Source organism: Centrocercus urophasianus, unplaced genomic scaffold, assembly GCF_019232065.1.
Source record: "Centrocercus urophasianus isolate 14NV4802_14NV808 unplaced genomic scaffold, USGS_Curo_1.0 seq_10, whole genome shotgun sequence".
Classification (NCBI taxonomy): domain Eukaryota; kingdom Metazoa; phylum Chordata; class Aves; order Galliformes; family Phasianidae; genus Centrocercus; species Centrocercus urophasianus.
In genome coordinates, this window is record NW_024884142.1 from 13181666 (window position 1) to 13202313 (window position 20648).

General features: G+C 39.6%; 1 protein-coding gene across 1 annotated transcript in view; it reads left to right on the forward strand.

The window, feature by feature from the left end:
- Nucleotides 1–17200: 17200 nt before the first annotated feature.
- FBXO25 (F-box protein 25) overlaps nt 17201–20648 on the forward strand; it is a 28304-nt gene continuing 24856 nt past the window's right edge. Inside the window, exon 1 of the mRNA XM_042811540.1 lies at nt 17201–17279. The gene's annotated coding sequence lies outside the window, so the exon portion shown is untranslated. The remainder of the gene's footprint in view (nt 17280–20648) is intronic.

Consider the following 20648-nt stretch of genomic DNA (forward strand, 5'->3'; position numbering starts at 1 on the left):
GTCAAGAAGCTTATGGTGTTCAAAGGGAGTGGGAGGCCCTAGATATTTAACAGAATAAAAGAGTATTTTCTGAAACTCAATTGAAATCATCAGCTCAGCCAGGTGAATTCAATTGCCAAGCTTGAGAGCAGATGTTGCTTTTTTCTTTCCCCTGCACAGGCTGGCCCTCTCAACAGCAAACCCTCTGCTCTGAGACAGTTGAATCTGTGAACAGAAACAGTCTTCCAAGGGCATCAGTAGAACTTTCACAACAGAGCTCTTTATCTCAGACCTCTTCAGTTTGGAATTTAACTCCCATTGTTGGTTTCTTGGTGTACTGTAATGTATTTGATGCCATTATACGTTTAATTAGATAATTTGACATTAAGATGGTGTCTTCATCTTCTTGTTTCGTAACATAGCTTATTAGTTAAAGTATGATGTGTTTGCTTCTACGTCTATTTTACTTCCAAATCATCCTACTTTAAGCTTTAGTCAGATGTGTTAAAAAATACTTGTTATACTGCCAAAATATATTCCTCTTGTTTCACCATAAATACTATAGTCTAAGTCCTCAGGTCCCAGTACATAGCCTTGGGAAGCCAGTTATGTCCTGGAAGTTCTGAGACCTGGAACATTCTCTGCAAGTTGCAGAGCAGCTTTAAAACAATCATACTACTACTTAAAAACTAAAGGCTTCAAATATAGCAGCTATATAAGTTAGCATTTGCTAAAAGCCCACTGGCATCTGAGGGATTTGCATGTGTTTTATCTTTTGCATGTGTTCTGTTGAGTCATTGACCTTTGAGATATACTAGCCTAAGATTAAATGTGCCGCCTACACCGAAGAAGAGAGTAGCTCATGTAGACATGTATTCAACATGTCTGCCCTTGCTCAACCTGAAAATCCCTTCTGTAGAGACACGGAAAGAGTTCCTGGAAAATAACTTTACAATATTTAGGAGTCTTTCTACTCTTCCCAAACATCCTAGATTTTCTACCTTTTCCAGTGAAGGAATCATTTGAGCTTTACTACAAGCCTTCAGGTCTAACTGACTGTTTCAGGAAAGGTGATTGGGCAGAATCTGTCTCACATAAAGGCAAATTATTCTACAAGAAAGCTGCTGAAAGAAGACAGAAAATAAGCAAATACTATCATTCGGAATGAAATGGAGACATATCCTGAAATACATGGGTTCAAATTAGGATATTTTTTCTCTTTCAGTGTGCTGTTGCTATCAAGAAACTTACCATGTCTTATAAATACTTCTTAAGGATAGGAAAAAAAGAGTCAGTCTAAGGAACCTGATATGTCTGCAAGATCGTTTTCATAGGCTTTGGAAAGTACATTTTACAAAATAACAATAATAATAGGATTTTTTTTCTTTAGATAAAAGCGTATTCAAGGACACTCCTGGGAAGGCAGGGTCAGCACAGCACAGTTTTACTGGATTTAGATTTTAAGTGCTTTGAACATGAATAAATGCTTATAAGAGTTAAGGAAGATTATTACTGCATGTTCATAAAAAAAAAAAACCTCCCCTTTTTCTCAACAATACTAATAGCATCTGCAGTGCTGAGAGTCATAAAGCATTACTGTTGGCTTTTAGGATGATTTATAGGACTATTGTAACAGAGAGAGGTATCTTAGCATAGCTCTGGGAGTCAGCAATTCCTCTCTTCTGATCTAGGCTCTGATACAAAATTTTCTTTATAGCCTTGAGCTGTTCACTTAATCTTTCTGCCTTGTATTCCACATCCATGAATTATGAAGTTACCATATTCACCTAACAGTAAGGAAAGGTCATTGTTTCTCTCCTCCAAAAATATTTCCCTTAGGACAAAGCTCACCTCACAGTCACACAAGAATTGGAATTTGTTCTGCGGACTTTAAACTTCTGAGATTGGCTTAGAAGTTTGCCTGTTCTTGGTGATAAAGAGTTTCTCTCCCCAAAATTACCCACTGACAAGCTCAAAATCTGAATCCTGGGTACACATACTATCTGACCATAGCATAGAGCTGAACAGAGATAAAGTGGACTCTTAGTGCACTCTTGCTTGAAAGTAGATGTAGAAGTATACTTAAAAGACAGTACAGATGTGGCTCTTGCAGTTTCAAAGACACCCTCAGTGCCTAAATTCTAGATCTGTACTCTGCTGTGTGATTTTATAACAAAAAGTGTAAGTAGTTCACAAACACATAAGAACAAGGATAGATGTATATAATATGTAAGTACATTTAAGGATCTTTTTTATGTTCTTTTACTGTGAAGTCATTGTTCTGGTTTTAGTACTGCAGAAAACTCGGCAGCATGTTAGTGTAGTCAGTGCCCACTTTGTTTAACAGGAAAATCATCTATAGCTCAGAAAGACATTTTACAAAAGAAACAGGGTTTTTTTTTCCTTTCAAAATGGTAGTGGTATTAAAAGGGTATATTTGTATATAGTCTAGAAAATGTACTCCATCCATACTTTGGTAATTGTTAAAAGAGTTGCTTATTCTAATCCATAGTATTCCTAAATTCCTACTTACTGTAAGGGTGGGACTGCAGTATCACAAAACTTATCAGCACTCATGGGATATTGGCAGTTATGGGATACTCCATAAATAACACGACTGGGAGACTCAAACGGCAGTGTAGCTGTGGTGGAGAGCTTTACCATAGAAGTCATCGCAATGAGAAAGAGAAATTATCCTTAAACCAATGAGCAGGGAGGAACAGGGAAGTTTCCCTGAGCAGCTGTGAATTCCCATATAGACACAGCCGTGCTACCTACCCTCAAGTACATCAGGACAGAAAAAGGTGCTGCTGTATCAAAAAATCACAGTGTTCTCTACCTTTGCACTAGCTAATGACACCAACCACACAAAAAGGCTTAGAGCATCCTGAAAGGATTGCAGCTGCAATCTCTCCTCCCAAACTAATGCCACAATTACAGCCCTCTGCAGTCTTTCAGACTTCTTTTCTTTTTTTTTTAAATGTATGATACTTAAAAGACAGAAGGCACTAAATATTACTCTCTGTTGCAGAGCTGGAAATGAAAATTCATTTGTAAATTCTACAAATGTGTTTGATTATAAAACAAAACTCCTCTCAAGCTTTATGCATGCACTTAATTGTTCCGGTGTAAAAGGAGTTGAGACTTCAGCATTCAGACCCTCCTTACTACCCAGTCAGTAAAAGTTACCTGTATCCTTTGAGTAGACTGGTGAATCTCTGAAAAATGTTTCTTCATGGGAGGGCACATTCTAACTCAAAGTAAGAATAAGCTCTTTAGAATAGGACTGCCAGATTCTGGTAAGAGTTTCTTTAGGTTCTATGCCTTGCTAGAGGAAACATACATTTTTCTAAATACAGTTTGATTTTTTTGCAATTTCGTATAAGAAAATATTCTCTATTATTCTCTTTACTGTACTTATTTTGATTGTTCCTTAAGTTATGTTTATGTTTGCAGTTTGAGAAATATTTATTTCTAGTGTGTACTGTTGCCACCTAGCGTCAAAAAACAGCAGTGTATTTAAAGTTCCATGCTCCTTTTACATGAGGTTAGGGCATATATCTTTAAATGCCTCTACTAATATTGATTTCCTCAAGATCAGCTAGGAAACAATACTTGTGATTTCGAATTGGCCACTTAATCATGGTACACCATTTGGGAGCTACAGTGGGAACAGGAACTGGGGTGAATAAAGCATCTCCTGCAGACGATCACAGAAGGATTAAACACCACCTAACTACGTACATTTACTGCACAGACAGTTCCCTCTTAGGTTCTCCCTTGCTAGTCATGGGAAAGATGCTGAGTGCTTTCAATTGATCTCATCTTGAAGATATAAAACAGATCAAATATTGATATGCCTTTAAATTGCCTATTTCCCTCATTGAGTATATAAACAGCAATAGGCAGTAATCTCATACAAGCGCAAACATCACCAACAAGCATGCCTGAGTCCAACTCCTAGCTCCACACAGGACCATCCAAAATTCAAATCCTAAGTCTGAGTGCATTGTCCAATGGTTTGTTGAACTCCAGCAGCTTGGGGCCCATTCTAGTGCCTAGGATTGGGTGAAGATATTTGCAATGGAAATGGCTAAATGAAATGAGACAAATCCTACCGTAACTCACCCTCATGAGGTCTGGAAAAAAATTTACTAACAGCCTAAACTGGGACTTGGGCCTCTTGTTTAAATAGTCCTGTTCTGAATATTCCTCATAAATGGCAATGAGATTTGGAGTTATGTGCTCACTGTGGGCACATAGTATCTTCTAAATCTTTTCTAATCACTCCAAGAGAGATCTACAAAATACTGGAGGAGTAAGGACAATCCGATTACATAATTGATTAAAGTGAAGATACAGCAAAGCTGCCAAGACAATCGCATTATGTCTGGAACCCTGGAGCACAATCTAATCCAACAATTAATTATAACAGCAAATAGCTAGAGAACAGCGATGCTGTTGTGGTATTTTCCTGTAATATTCAGAAAAGGAGCAGATGGGGTTTTTTGTTTTTTTTTTTTTAAGCCAGCATTTTCATATAACTGAATACACATAAAAAGAAAATTTTTGGCATGCTGTATTCCACTGGCATCTTGCCATTGATTTCAGTGAGTTCAGAACTGCATTACCCGTGTTACTGCTGCTTACTCTATCAAGTAGCCAAAACTTATGGAGCACAGTGATACATGAAGGAGCACATGAGGTGAAAGCTTAAGCCTTTTGGCCAAGAAAGTGCCTTGGAAAGAGTAAGCTTCAAGGAATGTGCAACTTTTTCCTCTTTTCATGAAGTGTTCCTGTCTGGCTATTAACTCTCCAGTCCCAGGTCTCAGGATTCTTGTGACAGTTGTATGTGTGTAAATTTCTGTACCACAGCTACTGTGCTTCCATATGGAACAGCATGGCACTTAGTTGCTGTGATTAACTATAAGGATTGGCTGAGAAGGTAAATGGAGAGGCACGCTTTCTTCTGAAGCAATTTGTTTTTGAAATACTGCAAGCCATATGTTTCTCTGTCTTCTTCCAAATATTTGTGCTGATGTTGCTAAAAGGCGATTTCATCCAAGGAAAAGAAGATGCATGATAGATTATGCTGTGAAAGTATATAGCACTTGCTTAATGTGTTGCCATCCTCTGAACTCCGTGCTTTAGTCACTGAAGTACTGCTGCCACCAGAATTCATCAGTCTATCCTTTCCTTCCACTAATCTCTAAATCTGTGCCATAAGCAAACGTGCAGGTAGTTCAACTCTCTGACCATTCAAGAAAGCTGCTAGACCAGAACATGCCAGGTACCTGGTTTTGCATCAGATCTCATGACAATCATGCCATAAGGCTAGTCATGTTGACTACAGAGGGCAAAACCATGGGTGGAAACATCCTCATAGGAAAGGCAGTGGACTTCAAGCAGTTTTGTCAGTGCCACCTTTCCTTCTATGATCCTATAAACAGCACTTAGCAATGGTTGTTCTAGAGGTGCGAGTGACAGTGCACTGCCATAGGTTGTCCAGAAAAGTTGTAGTCTCCTTCCCCAGAGATCTTCAAAAGCCTCCTGAGTGTGACCCTGGAGACATTGCTCTGGGTGTCCCTGCTTTAGCAGGGATTGGGTCAGGCGGACCCAGAGGTCCTTCCCAACCTCGGCCAGTCTGTGACTGCGGAACTCTGACACGCAGCTGCTATAGGAGGCATGGGATGTGATTGATGATGAGTTGACAAACCAATGGGAGCTGTTTAAAAATGTTGGCTAAATCTTATTGTCCCCACATCTATAAAAATTAGGATTAATAACTTGGGATTTTGACTGATACTGGGTGCAGATATTTTGGCAAATATCTTTTCCAGTGTGATAGAGCCACAGTGTTATGGAATAACATAGCCTGTATCCAAGAGATGACGCAGATCCTACTTATTATCTTGCAGAATAAAAGTGCCTTGGAGCCAGTCTTCACCCTGCCAAATTCTGATCAAAGTTACTGAGGCCAGGTCATCTCAGCAATATCACTTTTTTACAGTTAGGCCTTAACACTCTCTGACACAGGTAGTGTAAAGGACTTGTTCCTTCACATTTCTTTTTTATTCAATTAAATATATAAAACATAAATTGGTGCTGAAAAATAGACACACAAAATAGTATATAACATGCATTTGCATTTTAAAACTGTTAGTAAGTTTAATCAGGAAACAATCTCTTTAACATAGATGAATACAGGAAAGTGATTTACTTTTTAAATTTAGAAACAACAAATTTTAATACCTTGCAGACATGTAAATCAGAATGATGTGATAATTCTAATGATCAGTAAGTAACCTCTGCATTCTCCCAACGCTGAAGAAACAATGTAAGAGTAGAGGTTAACAGCAGCAATCAATTACCAGCGCAATCACAATGCACAGCACAAACATATATGTGTAAACGTGATGAAGATCACCTGAAACAGAATCCTAAAATGTGCCATCCTTTTGTGTGTAGTGTAAGATCCATACAACAGGTGATGGGCTCCACAGGATGCTTTAAGCACTGTATGTGCCCAAAGCATCTGGTACTACTGAGCAGATATTAAGCAGATACTACTGACATGCACTAGAGAAGACCTGAGGTGCTTGTTATATTACTCTGATTTAAAATTATGCCACATTGTCCTGAAATTAATTTTCCAGGATACCTCAGATAAACATGTGAATGAAGTCAATCTGTACAATATTATTATAGTTGTTAATAATAATAATTATTATTATTATAAGGGAGATGGTGGAGTCATTGTAGGTAGAGGTTTTCAAGGAAAGGGTAAGTGTGAAACTGAGGAACAGGGTTTAGTGAGCATGGTGGTGATGGGTTGACATTTGGACTAGGTGATCTTAGTCTTTTCCATCTTTAATGATTCTATGATTCTATTAGTATTTTCAAAGGATCCACAGGATGATTCAGATGCTAACTACCTTATTTTCAAACAGAAAAGCAACAAAAAATAACTGGAGAATGCCCACATTCCAGGGGCACAATATTGGTCTGGGAAAGCATTTCTCTCAGGTCAAAACTGGGAAGAGTAAAAGTCTCCACGGAATCCAGAAGCTAACTGAAAGAAGTTAGGCTACCAGCCCACAGTTCTCTACTGTGTGTGTGTATGAAAGTGTTTTTTGTTTTTTATTAAGAAGCAGTGTGGGAGAAACTCAGGATAGGAAGAAAGAAGCAGAAGAAGCAAAGAAAAAAAATGAGAATCAAGGAGCCATGGCTTCTGTTCCTTTCTCGGAACTTTAAAATCATTTATTCCTCCTTTGCGTATAAACAGTTGATCAGTAAATGTTATGTTCATATAACTTGGGTGCTTGCATGAGAGGAATAAGTAAGTGATTCTTGGCTCTAGATGATAGGATAACTATACACCTAACTATGCAAAGTTAGTCTGAATAGCATGCCTGATGTTATCAGCAGGACTATTCACTTTGTTTATTGGTATTTGCTAGCATAAATTTCCAACTTGAAAGGTACATTGCTCACTTCCTGCTGCTTCTCTAGTCTACAATGAATGTTAATGAGTCATTGTATCTTAATAGCTTTGTGAAATGATTTAATTATTTCAATATTGCTTGTGTTTCAAATAACAAATGATATCTATGTGTCTTCCAGCCCTCTGTTCTCTAAAAGGACTTTTGCTATGCACAGGATCTTTGACATTCTTATATCTTTCCATAGACTTTACATCGAATTTGCCATAATATCATAATCAAAATCTCCAACAAACAAATTAAGAAATGTGTACTCAGAATCAATAGCTCTAAACCTTGCTGACAACTCGATAAAGTGACAGCCAAGGAATCCTGCACTGCATAGTAGAATAGATCCAAGGACTATGCAGAAATCTACTTGTGATTCCAAATAAAATGTTGATTTTGCTTCTTCACTCTTGCAAGGCGAAAGAAGAAAAAATAGACTAACATAAGATTTGCCTATAAAATTCATGACTGTTTCTAATACTAGACTGGCTCTGAATCCAGCTATAAATTTACTGTTGCACTGGCATATACCTAATTCCTTTTCTCCTGTATAAACAAGCCTGATTAATTTCCTGTGAAATAAAGGTTGAAATCCTCCTTGAGTCCCCTGAGGTTTGGATGGCACTTAAGAAAGTCAGTCATACAAAGTGGTGTTCACATTAATATAGTAAACAAAGAACAAATAACCAAATGCAGCCAGTTAAACCCATAAAGCCTTACCAAGCAAACTCACAATAACACTAAAAAGCTAGCATTTCAGATTCTTCAGTGGACAATTTGAATCTGGAGACTATAATTAACTGGTGAACAAGACTGTGAATAAGGACCATAAATGTATATCGTGCTCCAATTTCACAAGATATATTACTTTATAAGGCGTTCTCTGTTTAGCGCTACCAAAGGAATCTCTTTACAGCCACAGATTATTCGGACTACTAGTCACGAGGACTGCTAGTGATGAGGTTTAGAATTACTGGTCATACACTTAATCCCTGCTAGACTTAAGAATAGTTAAATTACCTGCATTTGCAGCAAACTATAGCAATCAACCTTCAGGTTTTACTTTTATTAGCTAGAATCGTTCATCTTCACATCTTTCCAGGAAGGGCTAAAATTACTCTGAAATCCATCACTATAATATGCTACCAGCTATGGATTTTGTCAGCTTGTTTGCTGCTTCATCTCTGGGTCAGGCTGGTAATCCGTTGGTGCCACTCTCTTTGAGAAAAACTGCAAATCACTCAAACAGAAACAAGTGACAATATGTAAATTATAACCACCATTTATTTCTCATAAAAGTCTAATAGGAGGGCTTACAAGCACACAAGGACTAGAAAAAAAGAACCACGAAACCAACTAATTGACAGCTGCTGTGGAGGTGATGAACTTTAAATATGACAGTGACTCCCTCTAGCTACATCCAGAAATGGCCTTGAGCTCAAGAATGAACAGTGCTTTTGAAGATAAAGCCATCATAACTCAGAAAGGAGAGAATGAATAATGGGAGGATGGGAGGTTTCAGAGGCATAACAGGACACCTGAAAGGAATGAAAGCATAAACTGTATCCATCTATCTGTCACTGTTAATGGCAGCAATAACACATCTGAAAGAAAGAAGCCATTAAAAACCAATTTGATACACAAAGAGTCTCTGATGACTCAGTGCCCCAAAGCCACCAAAACATCATTTCTTGTCAAAAAGCCACATAATTTTGTTCTTGTTTTAAATCCTAGAATGAGGTAATAAACATAACCCAGGGCACTAACTACCTTTGTAATAAAAAATGAGCATCAGGACAAAGCATGCATCCCACAGAAGCAGACACACTTGCCAGCAGAATTTACAGTGCTCCAGTGTTCAACATCTGATTACCCCAAACCCTAATTCTCTTGTCTTCCTATATAGAAATAACTGTTTTTATCTCAGAACTCTGTTTTTCCTTTTGTCCCCTTTTGTCTCTCCTCATTTACCGTATCAAAATTACAAGAAGAAAATACAGGAAGGGCTTGGAGAATATGCCCTATAAGGAGAGACTGAAGGAACTGGGGCTGTTTAGTGAGGGGAAGAGGAGGCTGAGGGGAGACCTTATTGCTGTCTTCAAATACCTGAAAGGTGACTGCAGTGAGAGCGGGGTTGGTCTCTTCTCACTGGTGACAGGTGACAGGATGAGGGGAAATGGCCTTAAGGTGCACCAGGGGAGGTTTAGGTTGAATATTAGGAAACACTTCTTCACAGAAAGGGTTGTTAAGCAGTGGAATAGGCTCCCCAGGGAGGTGGTTGAGTGACCATCCCTGAATGTGTTTAGAAACTGTTTGGATGTGGTGCTCAGGGACATGATTTAGTGGAGGGTTGTCAGAGTTAGGGTAGAATGGTTAGGTTGTGGTTGGACTCGATGATCTCCTCTCAAAGGTCTTTTCCAACCTAAACAATTCTATGATTCTATGATGGAAATGGAAAACTACTAAAAAGTGAAGAAATTAAGCCATTCAGTTCAACATGCCAATTTTCCCAGTGAAAATCTCCAGTAAGAATGGAGAATGTCCAGTTCTGAAAAATAACATAACTATAGAATCAAAGTAGTTGTAGTAAGAAATTATTTACCTCACTTTAGAAATAAATCTGGAGTCTGTTTGTGTCCATGGAAGGACACAATTGTACAGGTTTTCAAACAAAATTATTATTGTACAATACATTTTCTCTTTCTTTAACCATGCACATGCAGTTCATTTCAGAAAGTAAACTTGAAGCAGGATATTTCTGAAACTAGAATCTCATTTCATTGACACCTGTATACTAAAACACAATAAGTGAGAGCATGTGTAAATGAAGAACATATTTAGTTTTACCTTTGATTACTGTAAGCTTGAATTCCTCATCTCATGTAGATGAAATACTTTGTTTGTTGGCTTTCATTACATTTTTTGATAAACCAGACAGCCTGATTCTGTTCTCACACTACCACTATTGAGGCAATGTAAATTGATTACCACAATTATTACTTTGGGGTGTAAGCACAAGTAGGGTAAATCTCAGTAATTTTCCTTCTATAAAATGCTTTCTTTTTTATTCTCTGTGTGGTCCTGTTCTTCCAAATAATGTTATTGTTCTACTGGATACATCTCCTGCTACTGAGATATGACATCTCACTTCATTACTAATTTAGTCTGCACGCTTGTCTTTTTTTATTGTTTTTTACTGCAACTCCATTAAATCACGGTCATTTCACAGACAAATTTCTATATAGAAGTGTGATGTGGGCAGTATTTTAGTTATGACTAAAACAAGATCTGCAGTGAATTCCATTCTGTTTTTCAGAATATATTTCCAAGGTTGTTTTTGATTCTTAGTATGTCTTTCCCATTCGTAGAGATCCTCCCAGATTCTGATTGTCTACCAGTTTCCTATTGTCTACCAGTAGATTTAGTATCTACTAAACATACACTCCAGCTCACTAAACAGAACATGTTAGCTCCAGATTTTTCCATCAGAAGTTATGTTCATAAGCTTTAATTTCTTCTATCTTTCCTTTTTAATTAGTGTTGCAGTTTGAAGAGTTCATCACGCAACACCTCTCCCTCCCCTTGGGAGAAGGATGTGGGGGAAGGAAGAGGGAAAAAACTCGATTGAGATAGGAGAAACTAATTCATTAAAAGGAATGTGAGATAATACAGAATAATTAAGAGTAATAAATCAAAACAAATCAGAAATAAAACCAGAAGAGAGAGTCAGTCTGAGACTTTCTTGGCTGGCCCTCCATGACTCACCTCCCAGAAAAGACAAGAGTGCTCTTCCTTCATCACCCAGAATCTGAAATCATATGGAGTCTCTCGGGAAATGCAGTACATCCCAGTGTATCTTCCTATTGCAGAACAGAACCCATGTGAGGTGGCAGGAGAAACAAGGAAACACACGTCCACAGTGCACTGTGCCTCTGCACCCGAACAGCCTGTTGCATGATGTCATCATACAGAGTACTGATAAAACTAGGACAGTTGGTTGGAGCACTTCCCCTTGTACTATATCTCTCCCGTCCTCCATGTTTTCTGCTTAATTGCTAGTATAAGTGATGTTACGATTCTGTGTTTGAGACTGCATGCCGTCTGTGTAAATCTATTTATCAGATTCAGTCAAACTGATAAGCAACTAATTTCTCTACAAACTCTCTAGCTATCCTTTTCCCTTTATCTTTTTTTCTCTCTTCCTCTGGAAATATACCCTTAGCAGCTAGCAGTTCTGTTAGTCATCTCCTTTAATTGAACACTGAAACACCAGTACGTATCACTTTGTAGAACCATAAAGCACTATTTTTCTTAGCCTTTTTCTTACCTCTACTAGTTCTAACTCACTTCCCTGCAGTCAGGTTCAACTACATCACAAAGCCTCCTCCATATGCTGATTAAGCTTCTCTTTAAAATTAATTAGATATTAGATCGTTTCAATTCCTCCTATGGGAAAACCTGAAAGCGAGAGGAAAAGAAGGGAGAACATCTACACAGGTTAGATATCTTCACATTTCTAGATTAATTTTATGTCTATTTTAATTATTCTAGCATTGGCTTTAGTTTCGATTTGCATCCTCTGTCAGCTGTATACCCCTAATTTTTGCAGTAGAAGTCACTTTCACTTACGGACACATTCGAAACCACTAATCTAAAAGAAACCACTGGTTCTGTGGATACATACAAATACAGAAAAAACATACCAGTACAGTAATTCTCCTCCTAAAACTTCATTTAGCTTTGTTTCATTTGGATTTCTGAATAAAGGTAGAAGGTTAGAAAATCCCTCACCATTCTTCTTTAGCACAAAAGAAATGATTGTCAATTTAAAGTCATTTCTTACCAATTCCCATAGTTTGAACAACTATGAAAATGTATCCCATACAGCAATTTCCTAAACTAGTTTATTTCCTCTCTTACTTATCTCACTTATATAAACAAAGCTCATATCTGAAAATGAAAATTTCCTCTCTGAATCTCAGTTTTGATCTCAGATTTTGCCCACTGCGAATGACTTAGCCGCAGTACCCAACCTATCATCGATCAAATGGTGTAATTTCTGTTGGTGTCCCAGTGCTTTCAATTAAAGATTTGTCTCGAGATACGGTACATGCTGTTTTTCAGATTGTTTCTCTGCAGTTTAACTAAAATCGTGTTCTTCATTGTGACACTGAAACTTTTATTTCTCCCTTAGTGTTATTTCCTAGTAAACTGCTACCATTTTTTTCTTTGGAATGATTATTAGTTTTCAAAATACTTTGCCCTACATCACATACTGCTCCTTCCAATCAAAATATTTTTACAATTAGCTGTGAATTACTATGTAATAAAACATCCTTTATGCTACTGTTTGATATTCAACACTGATTGGTGAATCTCTGCTAAAAAACAAAAAACAAACAAACAAAAAAAATCAACATTTGAATGTAATTATTAGTAACCTACAGAAAAAATCCACATATGTGAATTCACTTGCTCACCAGGCTTGCATGAGACATTTCTTACTTCCATTCCCTGCAGCCTGAGCAGGCTGGAACTGAGGGGGAGGCCAGAGACAAAAGGGCAGGCTCACGGGCAGCGTGGCCAAGTCCAACCAGACCATCAGGTCCATGGTCAGGCCAGGCAGCCTGCGGGCTGATGTTGGGTCCTGGCCTCAGCAAGGTATGTCGACAGGCCAGGCTGCTTCCCACAGCACTGACCCCTGTTCCCAGAGGAAAAGGGGAATGCCTACAACACCCTGAGCTGGTCCTGAGGCCCTGCAGCCAAACATACAGAAGGGGGTGCTCTCTTACACATGTAGACTCATCCTCATATATTCATTTTCTTGTAGTCTAGGGAGAATAATGAAGACAATTGCCTCTTCTTTTGGCAGTACTGGTGACAAATATTTGGGAAAAAAATTGATGCCAGCCACAAAAGAAGCTCAGGAGAACTTTGTAATACATTGGAAATCACACATTAAATAACAGTCAGGACAAAGAGGCTTTTGTCCAAGCTTTGCTATTTTTTTTCACCAGTTGGAAGCTTTCCTGAAAAGTGAAATTATAAGCAACTGACTCCTTGGAAAAACTGTAACTGCTTGGATTATGTGTTCTTTTCCAGTTTGGGCTTACCTATAAAATGCTATGACTTCCTTACCATTTTAAGCTCCCTTCTGCTGTCTAATGATGTTATGTCTTTCACAACACTTTCCCCTTTCTTTTCTTTCTAGCATTAAATGTTCCTAAGTAACCGAATTGGGCTCTGGTATTATTTGCCACGAATATTCTGTTCTTTGAGATATGTATAGTGATTACTCAGCAAATTGAAAATGATTCTCCTGAAGGCAGGAAAGCTATTTGCATCCACGACAACCCTCATATTCAGATGATTTCTCAGAAATATCAGAATCCATTAGACATGATGCATATTTGCAAACCATATGTTCCAAGTAACAAAAATGCAGATGAAAAACTGCTTCACCTTCTCCAGGAGGTTATTCTAAGCCACTCTACATAACACAGTTTCTTTTACTTTTAATCGTATCTCAGTTCTTACAGGCAAAACAACTTAGTATAGAATGAGCTATTAGAGAATTAGCTTATTTAGAGAATTCACCTTCACTGCGTCTTATTAGATAGGAATCATAATTTAAGTAGCTTAACAGGAAATAAATTAGAGAGATGGAATTTGCCATTTTATTTAGTTCTCCTAAATTCATATTAATGTGAAGATGATCCAGAGGGCATCATTTATACTTTTTATATGGACCTGCTACCAACAACCGTGGTAACTACTGAATTGTAAAATCAGAGACCATCTGGATTTAATGCAATCTTCACTTTCACCCTTCTGAAATAATCAAAATTACAATCAAACTGGAGACCAGTTTGTTCAGTTTCCAATACAAAAGTTTCAAATTGCCTTACTATTGATAAATCATAGTACAGAAGGCCCAGATGAGGACTGTGACACTAGAAAGGAAAAATTCACATACTCATTCTATGAAGAATGTCTGATGCACAACAGTGTCAAATATTACTAAGTTACTCAAGAATCAATTGCTCATTGTTGATTGGATTTGTCTTTAATGTCTCCGAGTTTCATTGTTATTTTAATGTTTGAAATACCCCCAAAATTAACAATATATTTTCTTTTATATATATTTTAACATAGACACACACTACATGTGGTTTTTAAAAAATACATTTATCAGTCTTCAATCCTGAATATATTGAACATTTTTTATAGATAGGAGCTTGGACTCTCAAGATAGAATCTGATTAACAATTTAACAATTATTCTTTACAATAGAAAATATTTACAAATTTGCTTGTTTGAAAAGATATCAGCTTTAGTTAGAGAGAAAAAAAAAGGCAAACTAATAGCAGAAATAGGAAATAACTCCCTTTTGTTGGGGAGTATGTAGAGCATACTACTTCCAATAGAGATGATGATTCAATGCTACAGGCAATGAACACCACATCTTCTTGTCAAATTAGCACAAGATTTTGCTATAGTTGGAATATATCCACATACAAATAAAATCAACGTCATTACAAGTGATTGCAGTAAATCAATTAAAAAAAATCAGATTGTTGTGGCTCTCTTTAATGTACAGTTTATATAAATACACTGAAACCATTAGGGAAAATACAACAACTGGAGAATATTCAGGAAATAGAGGAATTGTCATGGAAAACCCAATTACTTATATGTCTCAGCTATTAATGACTTCAATAAATTAGCAGTGCAGATCAAAATGTGTGGCTGCCCAACCTGGGAGGACATATTTGTCCTTACTCTTCTAGTACCTATGAAAGAGAAAAATAAAGGTACCAGAAACATGTCACTGCAGCCTCTGCTTCCTCCTTTCATACTGTATGCTTCCTAAGGCATGAGGCATTGAGCGGGCTGGACGATTAAAGGCTGTGAGTACCAGCTCTGTGTGCCGTATGAAAGACATGGCTTACAAATGGCTTGCATGCCCACCCGTCCCTAAGATTCTTCAGCCCTCAAAGGCTCTGTACAGTAACACAGTTTGCTGCTTGGGCTACACTTAAGTAAATCCTTCTCCATGTTGAAGTGTCATGCAATGGTATTGGCAGAAAACAGGCTTCTACACAGCAAAGTTTCCTTCTTTTCCCTGTTCCTATAATGACCACTGTGGCACTGATCTACTAGCTCTGAGATGAGGGCAGGACAAATACCAGAAGGTGTTCCTTACCATCTTGCATACTTTCTTTAAGAATGTGGATGATTGTATTTGCATGCTTGTTGCGCCTTCTGCCCTGAAAGCTTACTCTCTTTCAGTGCTTTAACACTGCCTCATCCTCAGCTAAATGCAAGAGTACTGCACCATGTTTTTTGAACTGTGTTACTCAGATAGCCAGCTCATGATGTTCCACTAGTCAAAACCCATCTGCCCTAAAAGATCAGGGCTGTAAGGTAACTGTGTTTGTGTTTTACGTTCACATTCCGTATAACTCTTGAATAGACACAGAGAAAGTAGGGAGGAAACCTGCAGGCAAAATGATTTTTTCCCTAATACGAAGGAGTTTTCTCAACCAATACCCAAAGGAGCAAGAAAGGGTCTTTAATGGAATACAGAATCACAGAATGACAGAATTGTAGGGGTTGGAAGGGACCTCCAGAGATCATCGAGTCCAACCCCCCTGCCAAAGCAGGTTCCCTACAGCAGGTCGCACAGGTAGGCATCCAGGCAGGTCTTGAATATACCATAAGTTATTGGCAGTTAAGATATATTTACAACAGAATTGCTCGGTCCAGACAAGGAAAGGATGACTGTGGGTGGACTCATCTATCTTGCTAGCTGTGTTAGGCCAAAGGCTGCCACCAGCAGCCAGCAATATCAGCAAGAACTCAGGCTAGAAGAAATAAATAAGCAAATAAGAGATGGGGGTTAGCAAGACTGACAATTACAGGAAAGTGTGTGGCCCCAAAAAGAGTTTACTGGCATAAAACTGCCAATACCATCTCACGTTCTCATCCAGTGAGAGGCTGGGTAACTCTTTTCGACTGCATTGCGGCAAGCAGACTGACATGTGGCCTACAGCCTCCTTCCATGAGGAGCTGCTGCCTTTGCCGTGGCTGTATTTGCATTTGGATCTGGAAGCGTGGCTGCCTTATGGTTTTGAGTGGCCTGCCACACTGTTTAGCTGTGCCTTAGTGTTCAACTCAGGGAGATAAAACCCTGCTCTTTCTGCTGAGTGCTTTGTTTCTTTGGCTATGTGCTACCAGAGCCGATTAGAAGCAAAGTGTTGTCATGAAGAGGTATTTGTGACATACAGTCACCACCACAGAGGTGTTGGACGCCTCATCCCTGCAGACACCCAAGGTCAGGATGCACGGCGTTTGCTCAAGCTGTAGGCGCCCCTGTTCACAGCATGGGCTCAGACCGGATGGCCTTTTAGGGTCCCTTCCAACTCCGGTCGTCCTGTGATTCTACGACATGCTACAAGCCGCACGGATGTGGCTTCCTGAGGGGCTTCCGCGTACAACACCGAGGCTCAGGCAAGACGCCACGATGCGGCCGCAACCGCGGCCCCGCCCCCCTCAGTCCCTCTCGCCGGCAAAACATTGACGCACGTGCGCCCCGCTTCCCGCTCGCGCCCGGCCCCCGCCCGCCGCTGACGCCAGCGCCCCCACGGCACCAATAGACGAGGGCGCTGCCGGGTAGCAACAAGCGCCGCGGCCGGCGGCCAATCAGCGCGTCGCGGGGGCGGGGTCAGAGCCGCCCCATGTTACTTCCGTCAATAGTCCCGCGGCCTGTGTCCATCGCGCTGCGGGGAGCCGCGCTGCCGCCTGCAGGTATGGGACGGGCCGGCCAGGCGTGGGGAGGTGGTGTGCGAAGTAGGCGGTGTGAGGTCGCTGGGGCTGTTTGTGAGAGTGTCGCGAGCCCGGGGGTTGCTTGGTGCTGGGTGTGGGCAGACGTGGCGTGAGGGGTTTGGGAGCGGAGCTGCGGTGGCGTGGGATGGGGAAGGATGGGAATGGGCCGGTGCTGGGCTTTAGGGACGGCGTGCTGGAGGCTGGGGGTTGGGAGCCTGTCTGTGGGAGTGGAGTGAAACTATACCGGGGACTGCAGGGCAGTGAGAGAGTTGGGGTGAGCAAAGGGTGGCAGCAGGGAAGAGGGGAGAAGCTTCAGGTAGGAATTCTCATGAAAATGAGAGGCTTTATCCATGGTTTTTGAAAAGTGGGTCCTGTACAGCCTGGGTGTGCTTAAATGTGTGGGGAAATAAGAGGTGCAACTGGGGTGGGCAAGAAGAGAAGCTGTGCAGCTGAGTCTCTGCAGCACCTCAAGGTTTGATTTGAGGCAGCTATTTGATATGAAGTAACATGGGCTGGGGATGAAGTCAAATCAGACTCTGACTTCTGAGTCACAGAGGCTGATAAGGCTGGTTTCTGGAAAAACATCACCTGCCTGTAGCGTGAGTGTAAAGGTCCAGTTCCTTCTGAAGGTTGAGCTCCTGAAAAGGTAATGTTAGGGTTGCAAGGGAGGGTGTGCTGTTGGATTGCTGGGAAACATGAGAGCATTGACTTGTCCCATCCGAGAATTACTTGGGTTGAAAGGGATCTTAATATCGTATGATCTTGCTGTGGAATAATAAGAATGGTTTGAGTCATAATTATACGTTCCGAAGTATGGGAATATATAGACAGAAGAGACTTTCTCTAGTAGGTTGGCAAAGTAATAGGATCTTGCTGCAATCATGAATGTCTTTGTAGTAGCATTTACTTTTGTAGTAAGTTGCTGACTTTGTATTAAACAGAGCTCCCTTGCAAGTGGATGGGTGTCAGAGGCTGTATTAAGCCTGACCTACACAGGCTTCTGTGCTATTCCTTCCATGCTTCTTTAGTGTGGCTCTTGTCTCCACTGCCCTTTTTGCCATCCTCATGAGGAAAAGTTGTATGTTGTGAAATGAAGAATTCTTGCTCCTGTTTGGCTTTTAAGAGCAAGTAAAAATGCAAGTAATGTCTTCCATTAAGCCCCTGTTGTTGGATAATGACAATAGAATCATCTAGGTTGGAAAAGATCTTCAGAATCATGAAGTCCAACTGTTAGCCTGACCTACAGAGTCCTATCACTAAACTGTGCCCAGGTTAAGACCAGGTTATGCTCCATTAACTCTTTTCTTTATGCAGCCTCAGATTTTTTTTTTCTCCACAGTAGTTGTTTTGGTAAGATGAGCAAATTGCTCAATATCAAGAACAGAAATCCTTTTGAATGTTAAAGAGCCCCAAACCCGTATCCATACAAGTAGCATTTGGAAATTGCTCCTGAAGGGATACACTCTTGGTTTGTGTGATAGTGAGACTGTGTCTTGGGCTAAAAATATCTGTGTTTTGGAGGGACAAATAAATAGGTCAATGTGTATTGGCTTTACACAGTTGCTGGCTTTCTGTCATCTTCCACAAATTTTTAAGTTTAAAGTAATCTGATCTTTTTAATAGCTTTTTTACTTTTGAATCTTAAAAAGATAATGTACTCAACATACTAGATGCTAGTGATAGACAAGAGATAATCACAGAATCACCAAGGTTGGAAAAGACCTAAAAGATCATCCAGTCCAACTGTTCACCTGTTACTAATAGCTCCCACTAAACCATGCCCCTCAACACAACATCCAGCCTTTCCTTGAACACCCCCAGGGTCGGTGACTCCACCACCTCCCTGGGCAGTCCATTCCAGCGTAACAACCATAACTTGTGCTGGGGAGGTTCGAGTTAAGTACTGGGGAAAAAATTCTAGAATGAGTGGTAGTGCATTGTAACAGTCTGGGAATGGAAGTGGTGGGGGTCACCACTGCTAGAGGTTTTTGAGGAAGTTGTAGGTGTTGCACTTAATGGCATGGTTTAGTGGTGTGATCATGATGGGTGGATGGTTGGACTCGGTGATCTTAGTGGTCTTTTCAACTGTTAATGATTTTATGTGGAAGAGCTATGCTTACCTCCTTGAAATCTATCTTAAGTGCAGCTTTCCGAGACTTCTGGAGCAGGTGTCAGTGCTCTTTGTGGGTGTGCTTGTGGCTGCCACTACTTTAAAAGTGCTTAATGTCATTATTTGAAAGACAGATGAAAAAGAATTTCTATTGTGTTGAAACCTTCCAAAAAAAGGCCATCAGTTTTCCAAATCATCCTAAACGTCTGGGAAGTAGACTGGTTTAGAGCATATGTGTGCTGAAGCCTATTATTTTAAATGCCTGTATGGCTTCCCAGGAGGGAGTTATACATATCGTGCCATTGGTAAGGGTGCTAACTTGAAACTACCTTTTTCCAAAATTCAAGACTTTTAAAAACCTACCTACAAGCCTGTTCTGTTCTGATTGGCTTTGGATTCCTGCTGCTGCTGTCCTCTAGAACAAAGTTTTCTGTGTTGTGTTGTTTTCAGGAAGCTTTTCCTTTTTATGTATCTTACCCCATTAGCTTGTAAAAATATGCATTCCACCATGCTGCAAGCATTTATTCATTTTCCCAACAATTATTTCTATCTATTCTTAAAAATTGTACATCTTTTTTTTTCTTTCCTCTTCAATCTATTATCTCTATAGTTCTGAATTCACTCTAGTTTTTAACTTTTTTGGGCTGATCAGGTGTACCTATAATAACATTTAATATTTGTATCAGAACTGCTGACTAGAAATAGTTTGTGAGCACTGCATCTCTAGACATAGTTTAAAATTGTTTGCTCTTCTGCTGTTTTCTTAGTATCTTTGATAGTTTTCTACATTTTTCAGGTAGAAAACATTTGCTGATGTTGCTGGGAGTTGAAATACCTTAAGCTGTCTTATTTGGAAATGTGCTCATAAACATTTGCTATTCAAACAGTTATTGTAGAGACAAAAGGGTCTTAATTTCAGCCTAAAAGAGAGGTGTTCTGAACAAGTGGAAGAGATGCAGTTTATGATGCCTATTGTGATTACTAAATCACCAACAAGTCAGGGAAAAGAATGCAGGCGTGAATGAAATTTGTGGTGGTTGGAGGGAAGGATGTGGTGAGCTTTGGAAATGATTCCTGTCAGGTTCAGAGGAAGGCTGAGATACAAATAGCAAGAGGACTTTTATCAGTGTCAGGGGCTAGACAGCACCTCCTTTTGTGTGGTGTGTTGTGGGATGTTTCTTTGTTTTCTTTTTCTCAGCTTCTATTTCTTGAGGTTTTTCATCCTTCTGTTTCTTCTCTTA